General features: G+C 39.7%; 1 long non-coding RNA gene across 1 annotated transcript in view; it reads right to left on the bottom strand.

Moving 5' to 3' along the window:
- LOC118539478 (uncharacterized) overlaps window positions 1-21,071 on the bottom strand; it is a 137,351-nt gene that overhangs the window by 16,447 nt on the left and 99,833 nt on the right. The window contains exon 6 of the long non-coding RNA XR_004919188.2: window positions 14,036-14,191. This is a non-coding gene — a long non-coding RNA (uncharacterized LOC118539478). The remainder of the gene's footprint in view (window positions 1-14,035; window positions 14,192-21,071) is intronic.

Raw genomic sequence — 21,071 nt, 5'->3', positions numbered from 1 at the left:
GGGCCTTAGCACCTCCTGGTCCTTCCGTCTGGTGTGCTCTTTCCCAAGACCTCTGCAAGACTCAATCCTTACTTTCTTCAGGCCTCTCCTCAAATGTCACCATGTCAAAGAAAGCTTCCCTCATCACTGTATATAAAGTAGCATATCCCTAGAGCACCTGGGGGCTCAACTGGGTAAGTGTCTGACTTCAGCTCAGGTCATAATCCCAGGGTCCCTCAGCAGGGAGTCTGCTTCTCCCTCTACCCCTCCCCCCCCACTCGTGATCACTCTCTCTCCCTCTGTCTCTCTCAAATAAATAAATAAAGTCTTTGAAAAAAAAAAGTAGCATATCCCTCCCCACCTACAGTGGACATGGCAATGCACCACCCACACCCCCTTCAAGACTGAAACACTCATTCCTCCAGGTGCTGGAGGTGATGGCAGTTGATAACGCTAAGCTCTTAGCTCTCTCTGGAAATTTCTTTCCTAGAGGCAGCTCATGGGGCTGATCAAAGCAGGGGGATAAATGCCCAAACCTGTTGCCCCAACTGGGGTCAATTCTGAAAGGCTATCTCAGCTTCAGAGCTGGAATGGGGTCAGCTGAGGCCTTTTACCTTCCTGTGCCTCTGTGCTCCCACGGGTGTTGATCCTGAGAGCACTCACTGATGAACTCTTGTCATTCTAGCCCCTGTCCCAGAATCTGCTTCCTGGAGAACCAACTCGCCATGCCCCCCATCATTCCCTTTCTCCCAACTCTGCTTTATTCTTCAAATAGCTGTGAAAAATGGATCCTTAGAGAAACCTCTACACTTTGATTATAAAACTCTATCTTTAGATAACTGAATAGTTGCTTAGAAAAGTTACCAATTACTTGTCTTTTTTTTCTCTTCTTGTAAGAAGAAGACTTTTTTTTTTAATGTCCTGAGTTCCTGTCACAGAGAGAAGTGGTGGAAAGTCACACTATTTTTTGGAAGCAAAACAAGGAGCATTGAGGACCTGAGTGAATAAGATGTTGGGAGTGGGGATGGAAATGGGGGTTTGAAAGAAGATTGGGTGTCCTACAGCCAAGAGGGAGTCCCGACTTTTCTTTTTCCCAACAAAGAAATAAGTAGCAGTCACTTTGACCTTGTGGGGGATATTTCAAAGATCACAAGTAAAAAAATCTACAATACAGGAATGCGGAACCACAGAAGAAAATCAAAGAAGAGCACATGACTTTCCGTGGTTTGCAAAAGAAAAGATAAAGGAAGCGAGGAGACAGAGTTAGCTACACCAGAGAGTTAGGGAAAAAATAATGCTTTTACAAGTCTATCAAAGGGAATAAAACCACCAGAGGGAAATGTACCACTAAATAAAGGAGGAAGTGATGAGATGAAGACCCAAACTATTAAAATAGTTAACAGACCACACTGCAAACTGAAAGTTCCTGTGCTCATTAGAAATTTCTGACACGATATCTTTTCCTCTAATTATTGAGATGTCAAGGTTGACCACCAGGGAATTGAATTCAACGTGACTGAACGTCACTCGTTCACCATCTCCCTTCACCACAGGCTGGTTTGGAGCTGAGTTAGCTTCAGAGTGGGGGCACTGGGTGTGGCAGTCTGGAAGGTACAGCCCAGCTTCACTCCGGTTCCTTCCAGAGACTACGTCACTTTAGCCCACCTCCCACCACCACCTTTCCCCCTACCTTCCCCACACACAACCCAGGCAGGATTACTCTGGGCCTCCTCCTTCTCCTTCCTCCTTCCTCCTTCACAGCTGTTCACAGAGTGCCTGCTAAGTGCTCGGCCTTGAACCTGCAAAAGTGAACAGAACAAAGGTCCTGCCAAACCTGGAATCACATGGAAACAGAGACATTAATCAGCTGATCTTACAAAGATTCTATTGCAAATCATGGTGCATGCTAAAGGAGCACTGTGAGAAGGTACCATGTGGGGCTCAATCTAGCCTGGTGGGTCTGGGGAACATCCCCGAGGAATTAAAGTCTGTGCTTAGAACTGAAAGGACAGGCAGTAGGGGTGAATTTGGGAGTGGGGGTGGGGCTTGGAAAGAGATTCCAGGCAGAGGAGGAAACCGCCATTGCAAAGGCCCTGCGGCCAGATGGAATGTGGTGTGGTTGAGGCCCCCAAGATAGCCAGTGTGAATAGCAAGGAAGAAAGTGACACAATCCAGGGCAGGAGAGTTGAATTGAGGCCCACCAAGTTGGGTTTTGTAGGTTATTTTAAGGAATTGTGTCTACTCCAAGAGTGGTCAGCAAGGCTTTTAAAGGGGTGGGGAGGGGCTTGACCTACCAGATATTTTTATTTATTCTGGTAAGTGGAGCCAGGATCAGCTGAGACTCAATGCAAAATTAAAACATGGGACTTCCTGTTAAAAAATTATTAAGAACTTCAGACTGTGACAGCGGAGCATCAAACCAAGCATGGGGCCCTTGTAAGGCCGCCCAGGGTGGAGCAGCCCTGAGTCCCTGGGTCATTTTGGTCAGGGTGAGTCAGGACAGCTCCATGACGGGTCTCAGCCTCTGCAGTAGTCAGGCCCTCTCTGAGCTCCTGAGCTCCATGAGAAAGCAAGGTGGTCCCCTCACCGTGTAGTTCCAAATACTATATACAGTTTCATTTCTGGTCTTCAGAGTCTTTAACCAGTAAAAAGAAAGAGAAGTTTAGCTGAGGTAAACATGTGAGAAGAGCAATCAAGCTGAAGGGGAGACCTGGCTTGAGGTTTTTAAAACTAACAGGATGCATCAATCTCTCTCCAGAGCACTGAGCATCTCTCTCCAGGGCAGAGTCCAGACTAGGGGGAGGCAAGTGAGGCTCCCGGGAGCAAAACTTAAAGAGGCATTTATTCGCAACGTCGTGCAAGTGCAGGGTCAGTCCCTGAGCCGGAGCGCCTCCTTAATGCTTTCTGCGCTCAGCCTGGCTTGCCTCGCGCTACTCCAGGCCGGGGTCAGGGCCTCTTACCAGAATGTGTGAGTCTGAAGAGTCTTTGTGAGACCAGGACGCACCGAGTCGCCTTATGCCAAAGGCCTAAAGAGTAGGCCGTCTTTGGGTTGGGAACACTTTGTGGAATTCGGTGCTGTGGAGCAGGCCCTTTGGACACGTGAGCTTGAGCCAGGTGAAGGCCTGGGGAGCCCATAGGTATCTTCCTGGCATTACACTCTGCACATGGAGTGACCTGTGTAGGCTTGGCTCAGTCAGAAACAGTTGAGCTGACTTACTTGTCTAGGAATTCAGACAGTCAACGCTGATAGGAAAACAGCTCCACCTGTGTTAGCTCAGCCTCATTTCGTCAACGCTGTATTCATTTCAGTCAAATCTCAACAACACGCAGCCTCCCACCCCTTTCTGTGAAGAGAAATGAAAGTGATTCTGTTGATCCTGTCTTCCTTTCTTTTTTCATTGCCCTGGCATCTCACTACACATCTCCTCCTACCTTCCTCTTACTTCCGCTCGCCGTCCCCTGATGTAGCTTCTGCGTGCTCCAGTGATCAGGACAAAGCATTGCAGGTCGTCTCATTTGTGCCAAGTAAAGCCCTCTGCAGGTCCCAGAGGGCTGGCTGGGCCCACAGATCACAGCTTCCCAAAGTGCAGACTATCTTCCTAGAGTAGTTGGGCCCCGGAACCCTGTCTGATTGTCTTTCTTCTGTCTGTTGCTTCGTTTGGATTTCTGCTCCCCTTTTGCCTTGAAAAGTACAATTACGCCGCAGCGACTGATTTTACGGGTAGAGAATGGAAAGGCCGTTATTAATTTGTCCTCACGTTAATACACTTCATTTCTTTTCATCTTTATTACCCATCTCTATCTTCCTCAGAGGTCTTGTTTACATAAAACAGGACTCTTGGATGCGGAAAGTGCTGAGCGAGTCTCAGCACCACCACTACAGAGCAAACGAGGCACACTCACCCTGTCTAATTACGAATCATTTAACAGGATTAACAAATGTCTTCAGCAAATGGTGCCAGGCAGCTTCTTTCTAGATTTTTTTTATTACTATAAAGATCAGCCATAAACTAAATTATGAGTTTGGTCTACGACATTCTGGCATTAAGGTCCGACAGCAAGGGCATATATCTTGAACTGGTGCTCAGATTACAGGTTCAGATTAATTTGACTCTTGTTCCTCTCACAAATCCCTTCTTTCTTTCCTCCCTCCCTTCTTGTTGTAGCCATTTGCATAGACAGTGTTACACACAGAGAAAAAGGACTTCAGGGTCCTTAGGCCCCTCAATTCTACTCACATCCTATTTCCTCACCAAAGGATCTCCACTTCAGCAAGACTGAGATGAGAGCCTGAGTTGCTCATCAGTGGATTTGCCTCTCACTGCGACTGTATCCTGGACAAAGAACCGAGAGCAAGTAGTTCCAATAATTAGTTACTGAGCATCTACTGTGAACTTGTCATGGTTTTAAGTGTTGATGAAAACTAAATGTGGGAACAATTAATTCTATCTTGGTCAGATGAGAAAGCCTATAGAGTTCAGAGAATCCTTGATCTGGGCTCTGAAGGATGAGTAGGAGTTTGCTAGATAGATAAGGAGGAAGGACATGTCAGACAGCCCATGGAAATTGAAAGTATCCCAGGGTTTGGGGAAGGCTGCTGCAGCCTGGTATGATTGGTTTATAGGGATTCTAGGAAGGCATGGCTGGATTGGAAGATGAAACTGGGAGTAAGGGATGGATGGCTTGTGAAGGGACTTAGGTATATACAGTAACGAGCTGCTCAGCCACACAGAGGTGACCTCCCTTAATCTTTGTGAATCACAAGCACAATTTCATGGGAAAATTCAAAGGTGAATAATGCAGGACAATTCATTCTTTCACACAGACATTTTTTGAATGTCTTCTACATGCATGGCACTGAATTAGGTACTAGAATGGAACAGCAAAAACTGTGATTCTTGCTCTTCAGGGCTCACAATCTATGTGGGAATACACAGATACATAAATAACTATAGCTCAAGGCAAAATGAGACAAGGGAGTGATAGAAAATGTACAAAGAAAGCATATGGATGGGAGTAGTGAATGCCATCTGGAAAGACTTCAAGGTGGGTTGACTGGTGAGAAATATGTGTCTGGGAGGTACAAGGAATAAGATAAACCAAGGCCAAGAGCATTCAAGGCAACAGGAATGACCTGAGCAAAATGACCAGTATATGAGAGGATCTTTTTATGCTCAGGAAAAGTTAGAGTATAGAGGCTTGTTTTGAGGAAGAACATGATGGTAGAAAAGATAGGCTGGGGTGAGTTTAGGGAAAGCCTTGAATGCCCTAACAAGAATTCTAGGCTTTATCCAGTAGAAAATGGAGCTCAATAAAAGGTTACTTAACAATGATATTATATCAAAGGTATAGTCTAGGCATATATATTCCATCTTGAGAACCTATTTCTTTTGATTTAGTAATGGCTTCCAGGAATCTTGTCTTGAGAAGGATTCTGGGCTCAGTGAGTAAGAAATAGATTGATTTATCCATTCAGTTATATAACTAGCCTAAAGAGAACTCCTTCTATTTGAATAGTAGAGAAACTCTGGGAAAACAATAGTTTAATTGTCCCTGGACAGATCTCCTTTTTATTCACCTCAATAAGATCTAAGGAATAGTGGAGCAACATTCATCAGACACTTTTATAAGAAAGCAATCCCACCTTAATCAACTCAACAGAACTGAGACATCACTAGTTAATAATCCTGGCCAAGTCCTTTGAAGTTCAAAAGTACCATAAACACACTACAAATTGTTATTAGTAACCAATGGAGGAGAGACCTCTTTCCAGCACCCAACATAAAAGACCAACTAGCAAGTTTGAAGATTCCCTCCCTCTTTCTCATTCACTCCAGCTTCTCACGGCATTGCATCAGCTGACGTTATGAGCAGCTCTGCCTTCCCTGAATATCAGAGGACACAGGGAATAGGCAGGGTCAGCTGGCTCCAGAAAACACGGGCATTATTTGCCAAAAACAAAGAGAAAAAAACCCAGATCAGCTGGGAAACCTTAAAGAAGGTAATAATGGGACAGAGCTCCAGAATCCTTGAGGTGAGAAACTGAACTGATTGTGTTCTAGGGTCTAGAAAAGGAATCTTTAAATCAGGGACCATAGGATCTCCCCTCCCCAAAGGATTCCGTGGATGAAATTTGAGAGGAGGAATCTTTGAGCCTGGATGGAAAGTAATTTACATCTTTATTTTCAGTGACCTGTAACTGAAATTTAGCATTCCCTCTCATTATGAATGTAATCAATAAACTATAGTGGCATTAACAGTACCCTGTGATTTTTTTACTAATAAAAATCAGTTATTTTCATGTCATATTACAGTAGCTGCAGATATCTTAAAATATTGTTAATGGTCATCAGGATTTTGAATTATGGTAGACTCAGTACTGGATCATGTTAAGTGTTAATAAGGAAGTGCATATATCACTATATCACAAATGCAATTATATCTATATCTATATCTATATCTATATATATATAGTCTATTTTTTAGAGCAGTTTTAGGTTCACAGCAAAATTGAACAGAAAGTACAGAGTTCCCATATACCCCTGTCTCCTGCCCAATACATACATAGCCTCCCCTACGATCAACATCCCCCACCAGAGTGGTACATTTGTTGACACATCATTGAACCTACGCTGACACATCATTGTCACCCAAAGTCTATAGCTTACATTAGAATTCAGTCTTGGTGTTATACATTCTGTAAGTTTTGATAAATGTATAATGGCATGTATCCATCATTACACTATCATACAGGGTAGTCTCACTGCTCTAAAAATCCCCTGTGCTCCTCCTATTCATCCCTTCCCACCCCCAATCAAATCTGTGGTTTTAAAAAATATTTTGATAACTATTTTACTATAATTGTCTTCTTTTTTTAGTTCTATGTATTTTATGTCTTTAAAAATTCTGAGGAGTCATTGGCTTCACGGTGAGGCAGAAATCAGTTGAAGAGCCCCATGGTCTTTCTGTCCCAGTGATCTCAGAGATAGGGAAGCAGGCTTTCTTCTTCCTTTTCTCCCTTGGTAGACTTCTCATGCCTCCTTTTTTATTTAAAGCAATTTAACTTTGTCCCAGTCATTCTATCTAAACTTGCATACTTTATATTAAGACTGAGGAACTTGTTTGTGATTAGCAAACAAATCCTCTGGTTACCAAGATCCACTCTCCTTAAAAGCAGTGGGGATTATACATAATAATTTTTTCTATTGTCATATGTTCAAGTTAAAAACTGGAGATTTATTATATGTCCAGCACAGGAGTCAGACCATTGTACATTTCACCAACTCCATTAAGAGTAATGCGAGAAACCCGCAGTTCAAGGGCACCATCTTTCTAATGTCTTCCAAGGATGTCTTTGTATCCTTTGTAGAAAGGCACCTGGAAAGTGGTGGCTTGCTCATCCCCTAATTCAGTTCTGCCCCATCTGGAGCACCCCTTTCCCATCCTACTGGCCTTGTCCATCTGTCTCGTAAGTAACACCTCTTCAAGAAGGTATTTGTTGCCTAACCCTCCAGGCACCATCTCCTTTCTACAGATCTAACACTTATTATATCGTATTACAATTGTTTATTTAGTAATAATGGCTGAGTCTTATTAAGTATCCACCACGTGCCAGGTACTTTTTCTTCACCATCTCAACAGTGGTTTCTTTTTCTTTTCTTTTTTCTTTCTTTCTTTTTTTTTTTTTTTAGATTTTATTTATTTGAGAGAGAGCATGAGTGTGCATGCATGCACAAGCAGGAGGAGCAAGGGAGAAGCAGACTCCCTGCTGAGGAGGGACCCCAACATGGGGCTTGATCCAGGACCCTGAGGTCATGACCTGAGCCAATGGCAGATGCTTAACTGACTGAGCCATCCAGGCGCCCCTCAACAATGGTTTCTTAAATGTTTAACATGTGCTGCATCACAGTAGGACCTTACAAATTTGATATTCACAACAGCCCTAATGATTTTACAATTGTCCCTAGTTCATAGATGAGGAATGTGTGACCCAGAAAGGTTCCATAACATTTCAAAGGTCACACAAAGTTGATTAGCTTAGCTTTAAACTCTGCATCAAAATCTGAAATTTGAACACTGAGTATTTAATGACATTACGGAATTATTGTTAACTCTTCTTCTAGGTGTGATAATGATACTATGATTTTTTTTTTTTTGAAGTCCTTACCTTTTAGAGATATATTCAGAAATATTTATTGATTTTAAAAAATCAAATAAAACTAAAGTCAGTGTAACATATCAGCCCAGGTATTCCATCAGTACACATCCCCAGGATCACTGTAGTTTAGAAAGAACCTAACCCAGTGATCAGAGCAGGGTCTTTCCCTTACAAGCTTTGTGACACTGGATGAGTCACATCATTTCTTCCTTTTATAAATGAAGGGGCTGGGCATGATGCTTTTCAGTGCCCCATTCAGCTGGGTGATTCTTAAACAAGGTAATAGTTATTTACTTATGTCTTGTAGGACAGTTCTGTAGTTGGTTCTTTAAGGAGTACAGACTGTAACCAGAAATGATCCCATCTGCCTAGGTTTAGACATAATCTTAATCAAGACATCTTCGTATTCTACACCAAAGTTCTTGATAGTCAAACTTCTTACTGCATTTGTGTTTGTTTTATATACAGTAGAACCCTTTCTTCAAGTGAAATATCCTATAGATACCTAATTTATAAAACCTCTAAAGAGAGTTGCTTTGATTTAAATGTCAGCTGAGAATCCCCTAAAATAGCACCCTCTAGAAACTCACTCATCTATACCACCCAGAAACTGCTTTAATGATTTATATTTACTTATTAACTTATTTAACTCTCCTATCATCCAAATAAGATGGATACCATTTGAAGATGAGATGAGGAAATGAGGCACAGAGAGGTTAAGAAACATGTCCAGTGTAGGGGCACCTGGGTGGCGCAGTCAGTTAAGCATCCAACTCTTGGTTTCAGCTCAGGTTGTGATCTCAGGGTCTTGAGATCAAACCCCGCATCAGGCTCAGCAGAGTCTACTTGAGACTCTCTCTTCCTCTCCCTTTGCCCCCATCCCTGCTCGCTCTCTCTCTCTCTCTAAAATAAGTAAATAAATCTCTAAGAAAGAAAAAGAAAGAGGGGCACCTGGGTGGCTCAGTCATTAAGTGTCTGCCTTTGGCTCAGGTCATGATCCCAGGGTCCTGGGATCAAGCCCCGCGTCGGGCTCCCTGCTCCGCGGGAAGCCTGCTTCTCCCTCTCCCACTCCCCCTGCTTGTGTTCCCTCTCTTGCTGTGTCTCTCTCTGTCAAATAAATAAATAAAATCTTTAAAAAAAAAAAAAAAAGAAAGAGAGAGAGAGAAAAAGAAAGAAAAAGAAAGAAAGAAAGAAAGAAAGAAAGAAAGAAAGAAAGAAAAGAAAGGAAGAAACCTGTCCAGTGTCATAAATATAACAAGTATCTGAGCTAGGATTCAAACCTGGGCAGCCTGGTTCTAGAACCTATACTCTTAGCTGCTATACTATGTCCCTCTCAAAGCAGATACGCATTTATCTTCCATTATACTATAGGTACCTTGGTAAAGGTTGGGAGTATATGACTTTGTATTCCTAGTGCCCAACCTAGTGTCTAGTTAAGAATAGGTGTTCAGTGGGATGCCTGGGTGGCTCAGTCAGTTAAGCGTCTGCCTTCAGCTCAGGTCATGATCCCAGAGTCCTGGGATCGAGTCCCACATCAGGCTCCTTGCTCAGCAGGGAGCCTACTTCACCCTCTGCTGCTCTTCCTGCTTGTGCTCTCTCTCGCTGTGTCAAATAAATAAATAAAATCTTAAAAAAAAAAAAAAAAGAATAGGTGTTCAGTAAGCATTTGTAGAATGAATGAAATTTATTGGACACTTTTCAGAGGATACATCAAAGCTCATTAAACTTTATAGATATGAATGGTGTTAGAGATCAAGCTAAATTCTTTATTTTAAAAATTAAAAAACTGGGGCACCTGGGTGGCTCAGTTGGTTAAGCGACTGCCTTCGGCTCAGGTCATGATCCTGGAGTCCCAGGATCAAGTCCCGCATCGGGTTCCCTGCTCAGCAGGGAGTCTGCTTCTCTCTCTGACCCTCCCCCCTCTCATGCTCTCTCTCTATCTCATTCTCTCTCAAATAAAAAAAAAATAATAATAATAATAATAATAAAAATTTAAAAACTAAGGCCCTGAAAAGTTAAGTGATTTGCCCAAGACCAGCTGATTAGTAGCAGAACCAGAACTGGGTCTCTTGACTAGTGAATCACTAAAAGAATCCAAATGATAAAGGGATTGGATTAACCAATGCCTATGTCTCTTTCTGTCTTGAGGATGTTCTTTTTCTAATCATGAGGTATTGATAATTAGGAGAGTGGAAAACTTTGTCCTGGTCACTGTAGAGCTGAAAGGGACTCTTAAGGTTGGTTTTAAGGGAGGTTCTTTTGCTTTCAAATTACCCTCAAGTGGTACCAGTTGGCAAACTACAAAGTGTCTACTAGCCAATATTATCACTAAAAATATTGCCTGTTTCCCCCAAGTTATCTCTTCCCTTTATAGAACTAGGAAACAAGTTATCTCTTTCCTTTATAGAGTTAGCTCCTTTGAGGTAGGAGACAACAAACTACAGCCTCAGCCCCATTCCAGGCCCAAGAGCAATCAAGATATAATTAAAGAGTCTCAATTCAATATTCAGATGGCTTAAGTCAATACGTATGTCTAGTCCTTTTCTAAACTGGTTTCAGAAACTGGGCTTTTTGATTTTTGAGACCAAACCCTCACATATAACTCAATTCTGATTAGACTTTTGTTTTTCCCTTATTGGGCCTAAAATCGATTTTTGATAATTGGCTTACTGCAAAATGCAAGAATAGAAAAAACCTGGCTGGCAGGCTGCCACTCTACTCCTCCCCTCCACTTCCAAAGACATCACTAATTGATCACAGCATTCTTTCCTGTAGATCCTAGAAACAGCCTCAGGATCTTTCTCTGCAAAGCCACCGCATTCAAGAGGAAACCTATTTGCCACAGCTTTATTCCTTTAAGGATCTGTCGTTTACTTCATTCTGGTTTCTCCTCCTAAAGGAACTAGAGTTCTATCAGTTCATAGGTCTTGCTGCCTGCCAAATGGCCCTTCTGATGCTGAGCACTGCCTGCATGCCAAGATCAACCTCACAGAAGACACAGATTGTTGTCCCTTCTTTGAAGGAGTGGTTTAGTAGAGGTCATTTGGATCAAAACTAGAGGAGAACATCTATCTCATTCAGAATTCAAGGAAAGTTAGAGGTGTGTATGGAGTATAAGAATAAAAGGAAAAAGTATTAACTTATTAAAGTCAGAAAAGGAATTTGAAGAAAACCATAAACAGAAATTTGGGGCCAGCATACAGAGAAAGGGAATTAGAAAGCAGAGGAAACAAGACTATGATATAACAGATCAAGTAAATGAATGGGTCATAAGTAGGACAGAATTATATAATCCATCATCCTTCTCTTACTACTGCAGGAAGCTCAGAGTCAAACTTGCTACCTGATAACAGTAGCTCTATTAGCTGTCCTAACTAGACTGTCCTGTGTTCTCCCTTTGGAGACTTAATTTTTTGTTTTATTTGAAAAATATGAAGTATGTTTAAATATACACATATTATATATGTATTAATTTTTGCATTTTCCATTTACAATAAGAATGGATCAGTCCCTTTTGAAAACCCTAGCTGAAAGCCCATAAGAGTTTAGACAGCCACCTGGAAGGAGAAATTTAAGAAGTAACAAGAAATGAAAGGTAAGACTTCTTCTGTTGACCCTCCTCAGTTTGGCTAAACAAGTCTTTGTTGGGTACTGAGCGTGTGTTGAGCTCTGAAATGGATGATGTGAAGCACATAAACTTGAAGAGATGACCCAGGCCCTTTAAGGAGATTACCATCTTGGGGAGAAATACAATTGTTTGTAAAACAAAACAAAACATCTGACTCATAATGGATATATAGTGTGAGTGAGGTTATCCTAACTCAAGATATTTAAACAAGAAGCCTTGTTTAAAATGGCATCAGCTCAAGTGAAGATGGCCTATGCATCCTGAAAGAGGTGAATTTCATGAATAAAAGTGGCCACAGTTATTGATCATTTCCTATGTGTTAGTTGATTTGTCATCCCCAAACCCTTCACTCCCCCCAAAAAAAGCCTATAAAGAAGAAAAAATTATCATTCCCAATTTATAGAGGAAAACATGGAAGCCAGGAGCAGTCAAGTAACTTTCCTAAGACCCAACAATTTGTAAATGGTAGACCAAGATGTGAACCCAAATCTGTCTGAACCCTAGACTCTGTGCCCTTTGCCACTCACCTTCATGAAAGACATGAGCAATATTCTGAGAGTACCTGAGAACATGGAGGCCTGAGTAATACATCAGCCCATCATCATGTTACCAAACTGACCACCAATTTGTTGAGTGTCACTTCATCATTATGCCTTTAGTGATTTTTTAGTTGAAAAAGGTGAGATTCTGCTACTTACCACCTACTTCCCTGTGAGCTGGAATGAATTGAAGTATGTAAAACTTTAGAGAACTAAGGACAAAAAAGTGTTATAAATAGTATTATTACAAGTAGCAATAAATCAGGTAAAGAATGTAATGTGCAAGCTGGAACATAAACTGGAATTAAGCCTCGTAAATACAAAAGAACCCAAGGCATGCAGTTCTTTGAATTCTAACAGTAAAATGCTTAACCTAAATTTTCGATTAACAAGGTACCCAAACAGCCACCTCAGAAAGGCATAATTTGAGAAGGTTGGAGCAGGATAATAATCATCAGGAACATTTTTGAAAAGGTGGTTAATCAGACCTATATCTTTAATGTTTTTTTAGGAAAAATTACAGGAGAAAATTTGACAGTTTTCTATATGCCAGTGACAGTTTCTAAGCTCTTTACACCATTAATTTGTTTACTCTTCAGATCAATCTTACAAAGTAAGTCATATTATTATCTCCCATTTTAAAGAGGGAGAAACTGAGGGAAAGAGTTTATACAACTTGTAAGTAGCAAAGCCAGAATAAGAATTTAGGCAGTCTGGTTCCAGATTGTATAGTCTTAGCCGCAATGTCATGTACTAGTACTTCCATCTTGATAAATTACCATTTTTAAAATCCCTTCCTCTTCTCCCATTAGCTTGTTCCCTTTATCTCTCTTCTCTGTATTTTTTACCATCAGTATCTCTGGCTGGGCTCATGACTCAGAACTCTAGCAGTAGGTCAATGAATTTGCAATAAACTACAACAAAACAAAACACCACAATGACCATGACCTTTTCATTCTTTTCCAGTGAAGCTATCTACATAAGAATGTTAACCAAGCAGGTTTATGTCAAGGAATCTCAAAACAAGAAGTGAATATTTTGCCCTGGCACATAGATAACAAAAGGAATACTAAGTGTGTGTGTGCGCATATATATACATATATATGTATATGCACACACACATATATATACATCATATACATATAGATACAATTGATATATATCTCAATTCTTTGTATTCAGTGGTAACTGTTGCTCTTCACAACCTCACATGGTTCCTTCCTCTGGCAATTCTCACTCAATTTCTCTTATCTAAAAACTCTGCCCCAAATTGATGCCTTCCAGATAACTTTCTCAATGTAATTCCATTTCAAAGTATTTTAGAGTTGGACAAATTCTTAGAAATCAACTGAGTTTTGATCCTATGAAGCCCCAAGAAGGAAACAACTCGCCCAGCATAACTCACTGGGTTAATGCTTAGCATGATTCTAAACCCCAGACCTGCCCTAAGGCCTACTTTCCAGGAAACATCCCTGAATCTGAACAGAAAGCCAGCACGTGGGCTCTCCAACAAAGTCTATGGCCAGCCCCAGTTTCACCACTTACTAGATGTGTGACCTTAAGAATAATTTAATCAGACAGCACTATCAGAAAGAGATTAGGGGCGCCTGGCTGGCTCAGTCGGAAGAGCATGTGACTCTTGATCTTGAGGTTGTGAGTTCAAGCCCCATGCTGGACATAGAGATTACTTAAAAATAAAATCCTTTAAAAAAAAAGAGATTAAAGGGGCACCTGGGTGGCTCAGTTGTTAGGCGTCTGCCTTCAGCTCAGGTCATGATCCCAGGGTCCTGCGATCGAGCCCCGCATCGGGCTCCCTGCTCCTCGGGAGGCCTGCTTCTCTCTCTCCCACTCCCTCTGCTTGTGTTCCCTCTCTCGCTGTCTCGCTCTCTGTTGAATAAATAAAATATTTTTTTAAAAAGAGAGATTAAAATATAGTTACTTGCAAAAGGCATATGATTGTATACCTAGAAAAGCCAAAGAAATTCATTAAAATGCTATTTACATTCATAGGTAATCTTTTCTCTTTCCTGATGCATGATAAACATGCAAAAACTAATAATATTCCTGTATACCAATAATAGCCAAAATAATAATGTCTAATTATAATTATAATGTTCAATTAATTTCTTCTCAAATAGCTACCAAATATATAAAATACTTACAGATTTAGCAAGGGATGTATATTACTTATATTTTGAGAGATACTTAATTGGTTTGGTAGAAGGAGAAATATTTCTGCTTCTAAATGGAAAAATTAGATATGTAACAGGTACCTGATTCTATATGTATATGTGTGTCTTTAATGCAATCCCAATCAAATGCCCAACAAGATTTTTACCAGTATTCTGAAAAATTAAAATAAAATTCATCCGGAGAAACAAATAGGTGAAACTATAAGTAATATTTTCAGAGATGAGTAGGGATAAAAGACAATTATTATCAGATAGTAAAATATAGTATAAACCAAAATAAAACTGTGTTAGTTCTATAAAACTAGACAGACCTACTAATGGACCTATATAGGAAGTTTGTTACATAAGATGAAATCAGAGAGGGAGACAAACCATAAGAGACTCTTAACTATAGGAAACAAACTGAGGGTTGCTGGGGGCGGGGTTATAAGTGGGTGATGGGCATTAAGGAGGGCACTTGATGAAATGAGCACCAGGTGTTATATGCAACTGATGAATCACTACATTCTACCTCTGCAACTAATAATATACTATATGTTAATGAACTTAAATAAAATAAGTTTTTTTTAAAAAGGAAGTTTTTTACATGTAAGAAAGTAATACATGATATAGAAATTTAAGATATTTTTGTAAATGATATTGTACTGTCTTGTTAGAAATTGGGGAGAGAAAATAAACTTAATTCTATACCTCACTCAAAACCCAAATAAGTTCCAAGTGCTGTTAAGAATTAATCAAAAATAGGGCGCCTGGGTGGCTCAGTTGGTTAAGCATCTGCCTTCGGCTCAGGTCATGATCCCAGGGTCATGGGATCCAGACCTGCATAGGGCTCCCTGCTCAGTGGGGAGTCTGCTTCTCCCTCTCCTGCTCTCCCTGCTCATGCTCTCTCTCTCTCTGAAATAAATAAAAATCTTTTTTAAAAAAGAATTAATCAAAAATAAAAACTAGCACAAAGGAAGATCTAATCATAATCAAATATCAAGAGGAGTAATAACTTCATAAGTTATTGAAGAAAATAGACAAAATTTCCCTATACGAAGACAGCTTTCCTTAAAAGACTTTAACCTATAGGGGTATCTGGCTGGCTCAGGGTAGAACATGTGACTCAATCTCAGCGTTGTGAGTTCAAGCCCCACATTGGGCATAGAGCTTGGTTTTTAAAAAAAACTTAAAAAAAAATAACAACTTTAAGCTATAAACATTAAAATAAAAAGGCAAATAGACTAAGGAAAACAATTTCAGTAAAAACAACAAATGGTCATTTTTATATCATCTTCACAATATAAAAAGCCTGTTCAAATCAATTTTTGGATGATGTTGAAATAAAGCTAAAATAAATTATATAAAGAACTGCCACACATAGACAAGAAAATAATAAGACCTTAACAAAGAATTAGGCAAAAGACAAAGCAGACAATTCATACAAAAAGAAATGCAATTAATAAACAAGTCAATGGAAAAATATTAATATTGCTATTAATCAAAGAAATGCAAATTAAAGCAACAGTGGAGCACCATTTTCCAACTATAAAATCAACAAATATTGTTTTTCAATAAAAATACTCAGTGTGATGGGGCCCCTGGGTGGCTCAGTTGGTTAAGCAACTGCCTTAGGCTCAGGTCATGATCCTGGAGTCCCAGGATCGAGTCCCGCATCGGGCTCTCTGCTCATTGGGGAGTCTGCTTCTTCCTCTGACCCTACCCCCTCCCGTGCATTCTCTCTCTCTCACTCTCTCTCTCTCTCAAATAAATAAAATCTTTAAAAAAAAATACTCAGTGTTGGTGAGGTCATAATGAAACCACACACTTATACATTTCTGGTATCAAGGTGGAGACGCATAAATACTTAAGCCATGAAAATGGAATTTACTTGAGAAAAAAAACCTTTAAAAACAAAAATTATAAGCACAAATGTGTTTACAACAGTGTTATATTTTTTAATAAAAATGTCAAGGGGAGCTGTGCCTTACTCCCTGACCTGCTGCTTCCTTACCTTCAGGCACCTCAGTGTTTCTCCCGAGCATGTGCCTGTCACTGACGTGTCCCTCGCCTTTGGCACAGGACCAAGCACATAGCAGGGGTTTAGTAATTATTGAATGAATGAATGAGTGAGTGAATGAATGCGTAAATAAATTGATCTAATGAATCCATGCTAAAAAGTACCAGATTGCGTTAGTATGGCTCTTGATGAAATATGAACCTATTAATTTGCTAATTATGAAAATTATGTCGCAACTCGGAAAATGCTTCAGGATAGCAGTGCAAAGTGGGGGAAGAAACAGAATACATAATTGCTCATATATTATGATTGTAACTAGATAATAGTTGTAGGCACATGGACAAACCCTGGAAGATAATATGTAAATTTAATAATGTTTTTTTGTTGGAGTCATGGGATTATGGATGTTTCAGTCTTTTTCTTTTTTTCAAAAGCATATTAATTTTTCTTTTTATAATTATAAAAAGGCAGGGGAAAAAAATTCACAGGCCTTGAGTCAGAACACTTGGGTATCAGTACCAACTCGACTATTTAATAGCTTTCTGACTTTGGACAAGTTACTGGAACTCTTTGAGCCTCAGTTTCCTCATCTATTAAATGGAGACTATAATAGCCACCTCTCAAAGCTGTTTGTAAGGTATAAATGGCCAAATGCATGTGAAAGGATTTTATAAACTATAAAGTGCTATATAAAAGTGACACCATTATTACTAAAGTAGCCTCTGTTTCCTAAGAGAAATAAGCTTTTTATTTCCTCCAGATTGTTGACAGTCATTTACATACAATGCAAAAAATGTATACAATTCCAATACAAAAATTATATACAATTCCAAAGTCATTGAAACATACAACACCCTGTGTCTCAAGCTATACTGAACAAGCCCTACACACTGGCCCGTCAGGCACCGGTGGATTTCCAGCTGGGTAGAAGGGACCTAGGAGATGCTAGGAATAAATGAGACATAAACCCAGAGTGAAAAGCTTTCCCCAGGTAATCAAGTAAGGAAAGCCACAGAAAATCCATCACTGACTTTTCAATGTTAATTATTTAATTTTCAAACACCAAAAAAATATGGAAGAGGAAAAGTGTCCCTCCCATTTCTGTCCCTGATGGCCCAGTCCTCTTGCTCCCATATGGTGACTATTATTACTTTATTATGTGTCCTTCTAGGATATTTTATGCACATGTAAGCAAACATAAGTGTTAATTTTTTTCCTTTTTTAAAAAATGTTAACTATATATCACTGTGCTGTTTACATATTGGTGCATAAAGAGGTTTCCTTATGAATATGCCTTTATTTATTTATCAGTCCCCTTTGACAGAACATCCAGGTTGTTTCCAGTCATTTGCTCTGCCCTCTGAGAAAGGAAGATGTCATTCTGCCTTGAGTAGTGACAATGAGACATGCAGGGAATGGGTCCAGAGCGACCCCAACCTAGAGAGCCCATTTGCTTGCTTCTCTTTTGAACAATTGGACAGGCCTTTGGAATCTGCTCAGTTATTTTTCTTGCCCTGGATCAAAACTATATGACTAGGAGAATCTAAGTTAGCCCTTTTTTTAAAAGTCAGTATAATGCTATCATTAAGCATCTAAAACCAGACTACCTGGGTTCAAGTGGTGGCTCTTCCCACTTACTATTCAAATTCTCTCTATCTCAAAGTAGGGGTGATAATAGTATATACCTCACAAGGTTTTATAAGGCTTAAGTGAGTTAATATTCCTATCAGTGGCTCTTATTATGTCCAGCATCTTTCAGAGGGTATCTGGGAAGGAGCAATCAAAACAATAAAAGGTGTCGTTATCTCAAAAAATCATGCCCTAAATCAATGGGTCTCAAAATGTGATTTGTGGACCAGTAATGTCACCTGGAAATGTGTAAGAAATGCAAACCTACTGAATCAGAAACTCAGAGGGAGGGACCCAGCAATCTGGGTTTTTAATAAGCCCTCTAGGTAATTCTGATGCATGCTATGGTTTAAGAACTATTGTTCTAAAATGTAGAGTTTGGCAGCTGAGGGTGGTTTTAAAACATTCAGATCATAGAACACCTAAAAATCATGCTCTTTGTGGGACACCATGAATTGGTGACATAGAATTCCATGCATTTTACTATGGGCATTTTACTATGGGCATTTACTATGCCCATATTATTTGTATGCCATTTTTTCATCTCAAAATATACATATGGAATTGTTTTCTTTTAGATCACATTTCCAAAGTTTTCGTTTAGCATTCATTTGCTACTAGTTCAGTAGCTTTAATAGATTACGTAGTAGCAGGTATCAATATTTAAATAAAAATATAGAGGAGAAAATTCAAAATTGAAAAAAATTCTAACTTTTAAACTCACTCTATAAGTACAAAATGAGACTTAACCACTATGATTTAATTTTTGCCATTTTTTTTCAACTGTGTGTTCATTCAGCAAACATTTCCTGAGCGTTGACTACGTTGTCAAAAATGTGCTGACTGCCTGGAATTCTAGCGAATAAGACAGGCAGGAGGAGGATATGACATATCTATTGATCTAGCATATGATCTATCTACAGAAAATCACAGTCCCATTTGTATTATACCCATATTTTTATGTCACTGGGCAGAGTCTCTAGAAGGAAACAAGCCATTACTGTCCCTATTCTCCCTGGATCCAGCACAACAGTTTCTCCAGTGAAGAAATGCTACTTTCCTGTAGCAAAGACCAAGGGTATCAAATAGGTCTGAGTTCAATACCAGCCAGTTGGCAAGTCTTCCCTGGAGCATTATTTTGAGAAAGATTATGAGACAATTTTCTGGCTGGGCAGGAAATAGTGCTGTGCACAAAAAAGAAAGGAGAACCAACATAAGAGTTTTATTTGCAACCCTTGGAGAGTGTAGCCTTCCTTTTCCTTTGGGATATGAGAGGATATTTCTCAGTATTTCTTGGATTATAATATGGTACCTTTTGCCTTGCCTCCCCCTTGCACTTTCCTTCTCCAAGAGCCATTGGCCTGGTCAAGTTCAGAGACAGCAAACAGTGGTTTCCAACATCAAATATATTAGCACAGGACAATTTTCTCTGTGCCTGGGCTAAGGCTCAAGTGCCCAGCCCTGTTGCTTTCTTCCATTGGCTTCAAGACACCTGGCTTGCTTGTGAAGTAGTGTGAAGCAGCAGGATTTGTTTTCCTGAATCAGAAAGCACACACTTTCCCCTTTGCTACTTGGTTGGTGTTACACAGATGTGAACAAATGGCCCTCCACCTTCCACCTCCTTGTCAACCGACCTCTTGGAATAAACATAAAGATGACTCCCACTGCAAGCTTCGTACAAGAGAATACAGTGACAAAGTGGGCATTATAGTCAGGAATTTAGTGGTTGGGCTGGGTCTCCATTTGTTCTACAATTAAAAAGGTGTGTATGGCATTTCTAGATTACTCTTTATTTGCTTACATGCCTCTCTTACAAAAACATCCTGAATCCCTATTTAGGATCCATTAGGTTCATAGCTCAAGGGAAGTTTGAACCAGATCAACCTGGCTCCTATGGTCTGCTGGAACTATAATTTGGAATGTGTGATGCAAAAAACCCATTCCATGCTTTAGGAGATGACAAAGACCCTGGAACTCCAAAGATTTTTTTTCTAACCAATTTCCTTCAAGAAGAGCCAGTATGGAAACATTCCCAGGAGATTTCTCCATTAGCTCTATTGAGAATAAATGGAGATTATATTTATCCTGATTTGCTGAAGACATTAGAAATCATTGTTCTCTTCCCCTAAAAATGTTTTTTTTCTCTTCTAATATTTTGCTTCTTTATTCAAATCCAGCCAAGCTCACAGTGCTTGCTTATCACTAGACTATTTGCAGATATTACTTGGATCTCCTTTTCTTGGCCTTCCATTCTATGTATTTCTGTTTTCTACGTAAATTTCTCGAGGCGCCTCAAACATACTGTCTTCAAGCTCTTGTTTTATTTTTCTTTATACTCATGAAAAATATGTTCTAATTTTAAATCCTACCACAAAATGATGCTTTACAACTTTTATAAAGTTGCAAACTGGGAATCAAATCAATGTTTCCCATAAGACAATTAATTGTAAAAACCTGATTGATTCTAATTTTAGACCACTGTCACATCTGATTCACAGATGGCTAACTCTCAACGAACCCTAATAATAATGGATAGGAAGAGAACTGTGTGTTGAATTAAATCATAGATGACTGTTTTTATAATAATATCAATTTCCTTCCCTCACCAGAAGGCGGAAATAACACTGAAAAGTAAAATTGACTGGCTTTTTTTATATTGTTTTTCTTCCCATCTTCCTTTGGAAAACAATGAGTGAAGACAAGGGGGAAAAAGAGACTAAAGGATGAAAATCAAGATAATGTGAAAATGCCATGAACTATCCCTAGAGAGTAAATAAATAAATAAATAAACCTGGCTTTTGCTGGAACTTTCAAGATTGTGGACATAATATGCCATGTCCACTCATTGGCTCGAAGCAGTTTTTACAGCCAGCCATAAAATGGAAAGTAAAGGTTCATTGTGAAAGAGTTGGCACATATTTAACAAAGGTAAGACAAGCTGGCACCA

Source organism: Halichoerus grypus, chromosome 3, assembly GCF_964656455.1.
Source record: "Halichoerus grypus chromosome 3, mHalGry1.hap1.1, whole genome shotgun sequence".
In the NCBI taxonomy this organism is placed as follows: domain Eukaryota; kingdom Metazoa; phylum Chordata; class Mammalia; order Carnivora; family Phocidae; genus Halichoerus; species Halichoerus grypus.
This window is presented reverse-complemented; position numbering and strand designations above follow the sequence as displayed.